Raw genomic sequence first — 12,288 nt, 5'->3', positions numbered from 1 at the left:
CCAGAAGCCTCAATGGACTTTAAACAAAGAGAGACGACTTTGTAAATAATTCTTTCTTGTACTGGGAGCCAGTGTAAAATATGAAGGAGATGAGAGACGTGATCAAAATTACAGGAACGAAAGGCAATTAATGATCCCTTCCATTGTAACTCCTGTATTAAAACAGAGTAAACCTCGAACAGAAGCTTCGAGCTATAGACCTATTTCGGTTACCTCCCACGTTGGGAAAGTCGTGGAGAAAATTGTAAATATTAGAATGGTATATTTACTGTGACAAAAATAACATAACTTCGTCTGCTCAAACTGGATTCCGGAAAGGAAGATCTACAACTGATCATCTGACCCGTCTCACTACCCAAATTAAAAAACAGTTTTCTAAGCGAAAAAGTATCCTTGCGTCCTTCTTCGATCTCACTAAAGCTTATGACGGAGTATGGCATAGCAGACTGTTATTTAAGCTGAAACAAATTGGTCTGTCGTGTCATGTTTATGACTATGTTAAATCCTTTTTAAGTGGGAGATATATAGTGGCAAAAGTGGGAGTAACTTTATCAACCTTTAGGCCTATAAACATGGGAACCCCGCAGGGTTCCATTATTTCTCCATTGTTGTTCAACATTATGCTTTATGATTTACACACATGTTTTTCATCATCTACCAAGCTGGCTCAACATGCGGATGATATTGCTATAATTATGGATTCAGACATCCTTGAGGGAAAGGACAAGCCTACATTACATCAATTATGTACAGAAACATTTTCAGGGTGAACTCGATAGACTGAGTAGCTATATGCACTCTAATGGTTTTGAGTTTTCTGTAGAAAAAACACATTTGATCCTCTAATAATGGTTATAATCCCAGCAAACTACTACGATTTTTTCTGGGAGGACGTGAAATATTTTTCAAGTCGGAAGTAAGATTTCTTGGGATCCTATTTACCTCAAAACTAAACTGGAAGAAACACACTGATTCATTAGTGACTAAAGCAGTTAAAAGTTTAAATTTCTTAAAAATTGTAAGTCACTCTATTTGGGGACAAGACTCCAAAATTCTTTTACATTTAGCGACATCTCTCGTAAGATCAAGATTGACTTACGGTCAAGAAATCTTCTTTTCTGCTCCGCCGACGTTTCTAAAGAAGCTGCGAATAATTGACAGTAAAGCTGTGAAACTGGCTTTAGGGGTACCTGTGCATACTAAGACCTCAGAAGCCTATAAGCTTGCGGGTATTCCACCACTAGATGAAGTCAGAAAATTAAGTTCTGCTAAATATATAGTGAGATGTACAGCAGTGGATGATTTTGAGGAATTAAATATTAGGTCTGATATTGATTTTCCAAAAAATGCACAAAATAATTCAAATCTACAAACCATTCGCACATATGTGTCAGATATTTTAAACTCTTTAGACATTGATTTACATGATATGGCATCTCGTGTTCTGGTACCACCTGTCCCTCCCTGGGAGTTAACAAAAACAAACGTCAGCATATGTGCTTCTGACACAACAAAAGGAGAATCTCCACATATAATACCAGCATCTGTCAGAATTAGAAGAAAATTTTGATTATCATTTAAAAGTTTACATTGATGGCTCGGTCCTGGATGATAGCAGTGCAGGATCTGCTTTTGTCATTCCTGACCTAAAAACAGAAAAATCATATTATTTAGGTAAGGGGCATTCAATTTTTACAGCTGAATTGGTGGCCATCCTTATGGCTTTAAATCATCTTGTTGATATACCAATCATAGTAATATCCTATTTTGTGTTGATTCTCAATCTGTTTTAAAAAGTTTGCTCCTTTTTGAGAATAATCAAAGAGAAGATTTATTGTTTGAAATTAGGTATTTATTACACTCCCTATTTGTGTAGGGTACAAATGTTAATTTTTGTTGGATACCATCCCACACTGGATTCCTTTATAACGACCAAGCAGACAGGGCAGCAAAAAGGGGAGCAAAGAATCATATAGATAGTATAAAAGTATATTGCCCATATTGTCATACAAGGAAATAAGCAATATACTAGAAAGAGACTTTTATAGGTGCTTGAATTCAAGTCTAAAACCTCGTCAGTTGACTCTCAGACTTTGGTCCGATTAGCAGACAAATTCTGAGTTTAGCTCTCAGATAATTATCAAATTCATTACGGACCAAGTATTGTTCTAATGTCAAGTGCATATGCTTTAGTAACCAAACGATTAAGCAATAATTTTTTTTTACTGTAGCTTGATGAAGCCATATATACACGAAAGTGTGCCTTCACAAGTGACTGAGAACGTTGATGTTTTTGACTTTTTGCATTCACTATCAGTTGTTTCGCTTGTCAGTTTAACGACTTCTCTTTTACGAAGTCCTTTGAGTAATTTCCTGTAATTGTATTTAAATTTTTTTTTTTCAGATTTCACCCACATTTGCCCAGTTTCCCCCAACCCTCCATTCATTCACACCTCCCACCCCTTCTAGCCGATAATACTGAAATGTATTCATAAATACTTAACAAAATGTCTTTAATCACCGATATGTGTTACGGGACATTAAACATTCTTCCTCCTACAAGAAAGCTGGTGATCTTGAGAACACTGAATTTGAGGACAAACATTGAAGGACAGGAGTTTTTTTCCCATCAGATGAGGTTGGATAGTACTGACTTAAAGTGGAGGAGGGGGACCCAAACCAAGATCACAGTACAAACTGTCAGCCCAGGGTAAAAATGCTCTCGCTCTCCTTGTTGGCTATCACTTACAGACAGTAAATTTGTGAAGAGGGGAGGGGAGGGAAAAGCACGTGTTGGATGGGGAAAGGAGGAGGAAATTGGGAACAGGCGCTAAAGGGAATTTACAAAACCAAAATTGAAAGCTTTGATTCTGAATTAAGATATAAAAAATAAAAAAAAAGCAGTGTCCAGCATAAGATTTTCTATTGCCAAAGTAACTGATACTCGGCAACGTCCCAAGTACTGTATAGTTTATTTCACAAAGCTTTTAGTTTACCCTGAAATATTTTACAATCAAAAGTGACTGAACAGCTCGACTTTTCATCACTTCTGTATGCATACTGCTTGTCTTCTTTCAATTAAGCAAGAGTTAAAGAAGACTATCCAAATACACTGCCCGTAGAGATCAACATTTGACACAGGGGAAGGCAAAACGCAGTGCACATCCTTACATGTAGAGTTCACCCCAAAGATATGTATGATGGCTCAACACACACACACACACGCGCGCGCGCGCGCTCAGAAAAAAAGACTGGAATCACCTCTCTCTTTTTTTTATATTTTATTTGTCCCGGAGAATCGGTGCTTGTATGTGCCGGTTTGTCCTGTGCATGCAGCCAGTGGCAGACAATATGGTAACAGAATGACAAAGTCCGTACAGATACTGGCCGTTTGACATGTAAGCAATGACAGACTATCTGGTAACTGATAAATGACATAGTCTGTGCATATACTGGCAGTGTGACGTGAAAACATGACGGCACTGTGGCTGCTGCCCACCAAGACTGACAGTTACCAGACTGGACAGTTCACGGAAGGAGGACAGACTTCCCAATCGCGCCTTTCAGTTGACAATGGCTTAGACTGACAAGTGTGTGTGTTTTGATGCACAACTCATATCGGAAGAACTACCAGACCTCAACCAATATGTGTTATGTGTTTGATGTGGTCTTAAAACCACAATGACAAAAACAGACTGACCCTTGACAGAAACAGACTGACTACAGGGGTCCGCTGCTGTGGTGGCTGTGGACCTGTCCCATACCGACAACAGTGAACAATGCTACGTTGCTTCTGCCTGCTATCATCGATGGCTAAGGACAGCTGTTATCTGAGGAATTCAAAGAGGCATGACTTGTGCTGGCGATAATGACCACACATTGTGCACTGACTGCAATGCTAACATCCAAACCCCCAAACAGAGGGTGAGTCAGGATAGCAGTAGATGTGAGCAGTGATGGAGAAAGGGCGGGGACTTGCTGACCACATGGCCCCAAAGTTCTGTCAGATGGTGCTCTGCAGGAATGACCCCAAGCTGAATGTGGTGGAGGGAGGGAGTGAGAGGAGGAAGTGGGTCCTAGCCGGACTTGAAGAGCAGCACAGCCACCTGTCCCAGGTAGAAATAGACAAAGTGCTTGGTCTCATGTGTCACGTAGCTGCCGAAGTTCCTGCCCACAATGCAGTGCCAGGTGGGGTTGTATTTCTTGTCAAATTCTTTCTTGATGTAGGCAGCAATGTCCTTCTCGATGTTGTACTTCTCCAGGGCCTGGGTGGCGCAGTCCACCGCGTCCTGCTGCATGTCCTCAGCCATGTCCACGCTTTTGATCACTGCCTTCCGCTCCGACATGATTCTGAAACACAGACACCTGTCCTGTGGTCACTAAGTTATACACTGTATCGACGTGATTCTGAAACACAGACACCTGTCATGTGGTCATTAAGTTATACACTGTGTTTCGACGTGATTCTGAAACAGACACCTGTCCTGTGGTCACTAAGTTATACACTGTATCGACGTGATTCTGAAACACAGACACCTGTCATGTGGTCATTAAGTTATACACTGTGTTTCGACGTGATTCTGAAACAGACACCTGTCCTGTGGTCACTAAGTTATACACTGTATCGACGTGATTCTGAAACATAGACACCTGTCATGTGGTCACGAAGTTGTACACTGTATTTCGACGTGATTCTGAAACACAGACACCTGTCCTGTTGTCAATGAGTTATATACTGTGTATCGACGTGATTCTGAAACACAGACACCTGTCATGTGATAACTAAGTTCCACACTGTGTTCAGACATGAATGTGAAACACAGACACCTGTCATGTGATAACTAAGTTCCACATTGTGTTCAGACATGAATGTGAAACACAGACACCTGTCATGTGATAACTAAGTTCCACATTGTGTTCAGACATGAATGTGAAACAGACACCTGTCATGTTATCAATAACAGGTTCTCCACTGTTCAGACATGAATGTGAAAAACCTGTCACCTGTCAAAACACCTGTCATGTGATGTCAAGGTCCACTGTGACTGTGTTCAGACCTGATTCTGAAGCACTGTCTAACATGTCCGCTGTCATCACAACACTTTCAGCAGGTCTCCTAAGTCGTTCAATGTCAAACTGCTGTACTGGGTCAACGGACATTACAGATCAGTGGAATTACTGGCGAAATACATTCACAGCGACAGTTCTGTGGAGGGATTTTTTTTCCAATATTGTAATACTGTTCAAAATAAAATCACTTCATACACAGACAGACAGACAGGCAAACAGGCAGTCAGACACACACACACACACACACACACACACACACACACACACACACATTCACTCCATTGCACATCTGTACAACACTTGTTCGGTCAAAACTTATACATGCACAAGAAGTATACTTCAGTGCAACAAAATATTTATTGAAACAAATTTAAAGCATAGACTGCAGAGCATATAAACTGGCACTTGGCTTACCAGTCCATGCTTCAATTACGAAAACGTACACTGCAACAGGAGGATTACAATTAGAGGATCAAATGGAAATGGAACTTGTGTGCAGTAAATTTGTCATGAGAAGTTTAACTGATAAAAATAATTTGGAATCAGAAATCACTCTAAAATCCGACAGCGATTTTCCAAAGAGAGCTAGATCTAGATCTATATCTTCCCATACAACATTGGGAACATACACGTCAAATATGATAACAAATTATAGCTTGAATAAAGCCCCACATATTGCTAAAAGGTCTGCAGTGTCACCTTCACCAGTATGGGAACTCCAAAGAGTGCAAAAATATTTACAGATGGCTCTGTTCTAAATAAAAGAGCTGGTGATTTCATCATTCCAGGCCCTAAGTTTCAAAAATCATTTCATCTAGAAGAGAATAACTGTAAGTCCATCTTCACAGCCGAACTCATGGCAATTCTAATGGCGTTGAAATTTTTTATATATTTTTTTCGGAAAACTGTATTTTTCAGATTCCACTTTGTGTTGACTCTAGATCAGTTCTTCACACTGTTAAATTTGTAAAAGAAACGGTCAGGTCCGAACTCATTATTGAAATCAACCATTTAATTCCCGTACTTTTACCATGCTCACATCTTGCTGGTTTCCTTCTCAATGCGATTTTTACGATAATGAAAAAGATGACATTGGCATTAAAAAAGAAAGGGAAAAAAAGAACTGTAAAAAAAAACAACCCCAAAACAAACAAACAAACAAACAAACAAAAACCCACAAAAAACAAACAAACAAAAAACACCAAAAAACAACAACCGGTAACACAGAGTTACATAAAGATATAAAGAAAATGGATGGTTTCACGGGAAAATATTACCAAAACGATTTCCATGAGAGGCAAATAATTTCTTTATCTGCAGATGGAAGATGAATTGTTTTGAGACAAAGTATGTCGGTAATGTTTCTTGCATCTGTGGTGGTCATAGTCATATAACATCCGATCATACACCAACTTGACGAATGTCTTAGTCCCACATCCCAGACCTGAAATCATCTTCAGTGTTTACAATTTTCAGCAGTCCATTGCTTATGTAGGATTTTCCCAAATCCTTGTTAAATAGTCGAGCTGGTTCACTGTTATAGTTGTTAGCTTTTCATTACAAAGACTTTATAACTTATATTGTTGTTTCTTAATCAATAATTTTCAGTATTTAACACACGCACGCACGCACGCACGCACACACACACACACACACACACACACACATTCTCGCATGCATATAAATACAGTTATTTCTTTTCCCTCCCTCGATCTTTTCCCTACCTTCGTCTAACATCACTTAATTAAAGTGAAAAGAACGAAAACACACACATTAACAAAAACAAGTGTGTGTTGAACCGGAAAGTTCTGTGTTGGAAACAGGAAAACACACACATTAGCAAAAACAAGTGTGTGTCGAACTAGAAAGTTCTGTATTGGAAATGAAACGATTTTATCTGAAGCAGCCCACATCGTTCGTTTCAATGTTTTCCGATCATGATATGATATAGATCTAACTTCTCCTGTCTTAATTAATCACGAGTTTCTAGCTTCGACATATCGTAACATAAAGACGTTTGTACAGTACACACACCCACCCCTTCCTCGCCACCCCTCCCCCTACACACACACACACACACACATAATTCATATATTCGATTTCTGGGTTATTTTCGTTCGTATTTTCAGCTGAAGTTATGTAATTAGACGACGTGTAAAACTGCACAAGTTGATATAAATATTAGTGACCACCGTCAAAAAACGATTTTTTGTAGATCTATCGAAAATGTGCTGGTTTGTGCTGGACAGTCTTTACCCACATAGAGTCCGCATTTTTACAAATATCTAAACAACTTATAAACTATTGTTCCTCGTGCCAAAATATATCTATGATGCCCACTTTCTTGCTGGATTTACTTCTTCTGGCTACATTATGATTATGACTGTCACATTTCAGTTTACTATCAAATATAACTTCCAAGTCTTTTACGGTGCAGTGACAGTCACTCGATGAGTCAATCGTTAGGTAGACATGGTATGATTTGTAGGGACTTTTTTTTTCTAACCAGTGTGCTATAGTTTGCATTGAAAAGCAAATTCTAGGTCTCTGACCACTAAATCAAAGCATTTAAATCTTTATGCATTTTTTTGTGATTATTGGATGAATTGTAGGCTTACAGACCCCTAATTCTGGATTTTCAGTGTCACATGCAATTATTACATAAACTACGAGTAGTTGTGGCAACTTAGTAGTAGTAGTAGTAGCAGTATAGGGACTGGCAAGTCATCTGCCTAGACCTCTCGGCCTTTTTATGTCCTCATCGAATCTTCATCTTCACTTCTTCCATTTTATTTAATTTATTTATTTTCTTCTTTTGTTTGTTGTTGTTTGGCGGGGTATGCAAGTACACTTCTGTAAGAAACTTTGTTTTATTCATCATAATCATTTTTTTTTCTTTTAAGATGGTGTCGGTGTCAAGGAGATTTTTGAACGTGTTAGTATTTTGTGCGTTTAACTTCGGTTGGCAGTGCATTTCATGTTTGTGCAATTCGGTTAGCCAATGATTTTTTTCTAATATTGGTGTTGCAGTGTTCTAAACAAATTTTCTTTACTGAGTTCCTTGTACTATCATGAGTCCGACATTCTAAAGATATGTCTTGCATTTACATCATTTATGTTATTTAATATCTTATAAGTTTCAACATGTGAAAAGAATGGGATTGTATCTTAGACTGACCTGGTTTCAGGTGTTGACCAGAGTCTTGAAGTGGAGAGAACTGTTGCTCTTCAAGTTCAGTGGACTCCTGAGAGACAGGCTGACGGTTGACCAGAGTTGAGGTGGAAAGAAGACAGACAACTCAGCCAAGCTTTGTTGAATTGACGTCATCATAGGATTGTATCAACCCACAGTTCTCTGCGCGTACAAAATCATAAGGGTAAACCACTCAATTGTACATTCACTCTGGTAGAAAGTTGGCCAAGTGCCGTTTCCAAAGAACGTCCACACAATTGTCATCACCCGTTCTGGGCAAACCACACACACACACACACCACACACACACACACACATCTGGCATTTAAGAACATCTTCTACGCGAGACCAGCATCAGTATGCTAATGGAACTTTTGTGTGAGGTTGCTGTTGGGAGCGATTAAAGTGGACTGCCGAGGGCCGTCCTGTTCGTTGAGAAGGGAGAGGCCGATGTGTTCGCGTCTCTAGCTAGGCCAATCCGGCTACCGTAGCGGTCCCCGGGAATACTCCCGGCCGGCACAGCCCCATGCTAGCCAAGGGCAGTATGTGCGCGCGCGTGCGTGCATGTCTTTTGTGTGTGAGCGCGCGCGCGCGTGTGTACACGTGTGCTGGGCAGTGTGTGTTAGTGCAAGTGCGCGTGTATGTGTACGCGCGCGTATGTCAGTGTATATAATGTAAGCAATGGTAAAACGTGTGTGCACGTACGTTCGATTATAGTCAGGATGTGTCGGACACAGGTGTCTATAGTCAGGATGTGTCGGACACAGGTGTCTATAGTCAGGATGTGTCAGACACAGGTGTCTATAGTCAGGATGTGTCACACAGGTGTCTATAGTCAGGATGTGTCAGACACAGGTGTCTATGGTAAGGATGTGTCACACAGGTGTCCATGGCCAGGATGTCTCAGACACAGGTGCCTATGATCAGGATGTGTCACACAGTTGTCTATAGTCAGGATGTGTCATACAGGTGTCTATAGTCAGGATGTGTCACACAGGTGTCCATGGTCAGGATGTGTCAGACACAGGTATCTTTGGTCAGGATGTATCACACGGGTGTCTATGGTCAGGATGTGTCAGACACAAATGTCTATGGTCAGGATGTGTCACACAGTTGTCTATGGTCAGGATGTGTCAGACACAGGTATCGTTAGTCAGGATGTGTCACACAGGTGTTTATGGTCAGGATGTGTCAGACACAGGTATCGTTAGTCAGGATGTGTCACACAGGTGTTTATGGTCAGGATGTGTCACACAGGTGTTTATAGTCAGGATGTGTCAGACAGAGGTGTCTATGGTCAGGATGTCAGACACAGGTGTCTATGGTCAGGATGTGTCACACAGGTGTTTATAGTCATGATGTGTCAGACACAGGTGTCTATAGTCAGGATGTGTCAGGTGAGGAGTGGGAGGAAAGTGGCGTGACGTCTTAGTGGGACAGCTGTCAGCCTCAGCACCATGCCTTGATGGCGGAACAGGGGGGCTGTGGACAGCTTGACGACGGAGGTACTGTTAGGAAGGACAGGTGGAAACAGGTGGGGGAGGGGAACAGTGGGGAGGGGGCAAGTGGGGACAGGTGGGGGAGGGGGACAGATAGGTGAGGGGGATAGGTGGGTAACAGGTGGGGGATGGGGAGGGGGACAGGTGGGTAGGGAGACAGGTTGGTATGGGTGGAAAAGGGTTGAGGGGGACAGGTGGGGGAGAGGGGTAGGTGGAAGAGCGGAAGGGGAACAGGTGGGGAAGGGATCAGGTGAGTAACGGGTGGGGGAAGGGGAAGGGGACAGGTAGGGGAGGGGGATAGGTGGGGAACAGGTGGTTGGGGGGGGGGGGGAGTGACAGGTGGAGACAGGTGAGGGTTGGGGGGTAGTGAGCGGGACAGAGGAAGGGTTGTCAGTGAGGGGTCCAGGTGTGGATGAGGGGTGGTCAGTCACTGCATTCGGCACCTGTACCTCCCTGTGACATACTCTCGGCATTGAACTAACAACGCTCGGCTTCTGAACGCACCAAAGGTACTTCATCCCTTTGTTTTATATCCCTCTTTCTCCCTCCCCTCTCTCTTTCTCAGTGTGTGTTGTGTGTGTGTGTGTGTGTGTGTGTGTGTGTGTGTGTGTGTGTGTGTGTGTGTGTGTGCGCGCGCGCGCGCGCGCGTGAAGTTTAATGCGTTGTTGTTTTTATGTTGAATTGAAATGCCCAGTTTTGATGAATGTGGTTTACCCTCAGTTTTTCATTCTGTTATTATTGTGTGTACGTGTTTTTGCCTGGACAAGGTAGTAGCCATTGCATCTAATTTCCCTACTGTCTGTCGTTCTGTCTGTCTGTTTGTCTGGCAGTTTATCTGTCTTTTTGTCTTTATTTCTATCTCTGTCTCTATCTCTGTGTGTCTCTGTATCAATGTCTGTGTGTATATGTATGTCTGTATGTCTGTGTGTATGTATGTATGCATGCCTCTCTGTATATTTCTGACAATACACCAGTTCACTTGGCAAACCAGTGACAAATTCGGTTTCAGTTCCACTCCAGATACTTTATTGTCTGCTGAAAACATTTAAAATAAGAACATTTTCAAAACATACACCGGTGTACCATGTTGAGTGACAACATACACCAGTATACCTTGTTAAGTGACAAGATACAGCAGTGTACCTTGATCATTCAGTGACCACATACACCAGTGTACCTTGTTAAGTGACAAGATACAGCAGTGTACCTTGATCATTCAGTGACCACATACAGCAGTGTACCTTGATCATTCAGTGACCACATACAGCAGTGTACCTTGATCATTCAGTGACCACATACAGCAGTGTACCTTGATCATTCAATGATCACATACAGCAGTGTACCTTGTTCATTCAATGATCACATACAGCAGTGTACCTTGTTCATTCAGTGACATCACACACCAGTGTACCTTGATCATTCAATGATCACATACACCAGTGTACCTTGTTCATTCAATGATCACATACAGCAGTGTACCTTGTTCATTCAATGATCACATACAGCAGTGTACCTTGTTCATTCAATGATCACATACAGCAGTGTACCTTGTTCATTCAGTGACATCACACACCAGTGTACCTTGATCATTCAGTGACCACATACACCAGTGTACCTTGATCATTCAATGATCACATACACCAGTGTACCTTGTTCATTCAATGATCACATACAGCAGTGCACCTTGTTCATTCAATGATCACATACACCAGTGTACCTTGTTCATTCAGTGACCGCATAAGGCAGTGTACCTTGTTCATTCAGTGACATCACACACCAGTGTACCTTGACGATGACCTGTGGGAAGCTGTTGAGGTGTGCAGTGGTGATGGTGGGCTGCCTCTGGCTCCCCCTCCTCCCCCCATCTTCGTCACAGGGCGACAATGGTATCTTGGTGCTGACACTGGTTCTCTCTCTGCCACTGTCAGTGTGTCCTCTCTGTCAGTGTGGATACTGGCTGTGTCATTGAGGTGTTACATGTGTCATGTGTGTGTGTGTGTAAGGGGGGGGGGGTAATCATCTCGTCTACAACCACGTCATCAGTGTGTGTGCCGTATGTGTGTGGGTCTGTGGTGTTAAACATAATGTATACATCCATAGCATCAGTGTGTGTGGTGCGGGGGTGGGAGTGTGTGTAAAACACAATGTCTAAATCCATAGCATAAATGTGTGTGGTGTGTGTGTGTGTGCGGGGGGGGGGGGGGGGGGGGGGGGAGAAGAGGGGGGGAGGAGGGGAGGGCGTGGGGGGTAAAGTTAAACACAATGCTACATCCATAGCATCAATGTGTGTGGTGGGGATGGGTGTGTGTGTGTGTGTGTGTGTGTGTGTGTGTGTGTGTGTGTGTGTTAAACACAATGTTTACATCCATAGCATCAATGTGTATGGTGGTGGTGGTGGTGAGGGGGTAAACACAATGTCTACATCCATAGCATCAATGTGTGTGGTGGGGGGGTGAGGGGGTAAACACAATGTCTATATCCATAGCATCAATGTGTATGGTGGTGGTGGTGGTGGGGAGGGGGTAA

General features: G+C 42.2%; 1 pseudogene across 1 annotated transcript; it reads right to left on the bottom strand.

Moving 5' to 3' along the window:
* Nucleotides 1–4,041: 4,041 nt before the first annotated feature.
* On the bottom strand, nucleotides 4,042–8,326 carry LOC143281677 (dynein light chain LC6, flagellar outer arm pseudogene; annotated as a pseudogene). The gene is made up of 2 exons (XR_013055154.1): nucleotides 8,249–8,326; nucleotides 4,042–4,350 (listed from the first exon to the last, which is right to left on the bottom strand). The product of XR_013055154.1 is annotated as a dynein light chain LC6, flagellar outer arm pseudogene (transcript).
* Nucleotides 8,327–12,288: the final 3,962 nt, after the last annotated feature.

Source organism: Babylonia areolata, chromosome 4, assembly GCF_041734735.1.
Source record: "Babylonia areolata isolate BAREFJ2019XMU chromosome 4, ASM4173473v1, whole genome shotgun sequence".
Lineage (NCBI taxonomy): Eukaryota > Metazoa > Mollusca > Gastropoda > Neogastropoda > Buccinidae > Babylonia > Babylonia areolata.
The sequence above is the reverse complement of the archived record's forward strand: the minus strand, read 5'-3'. Positions and strand labels throughout refer to the sequence as shown.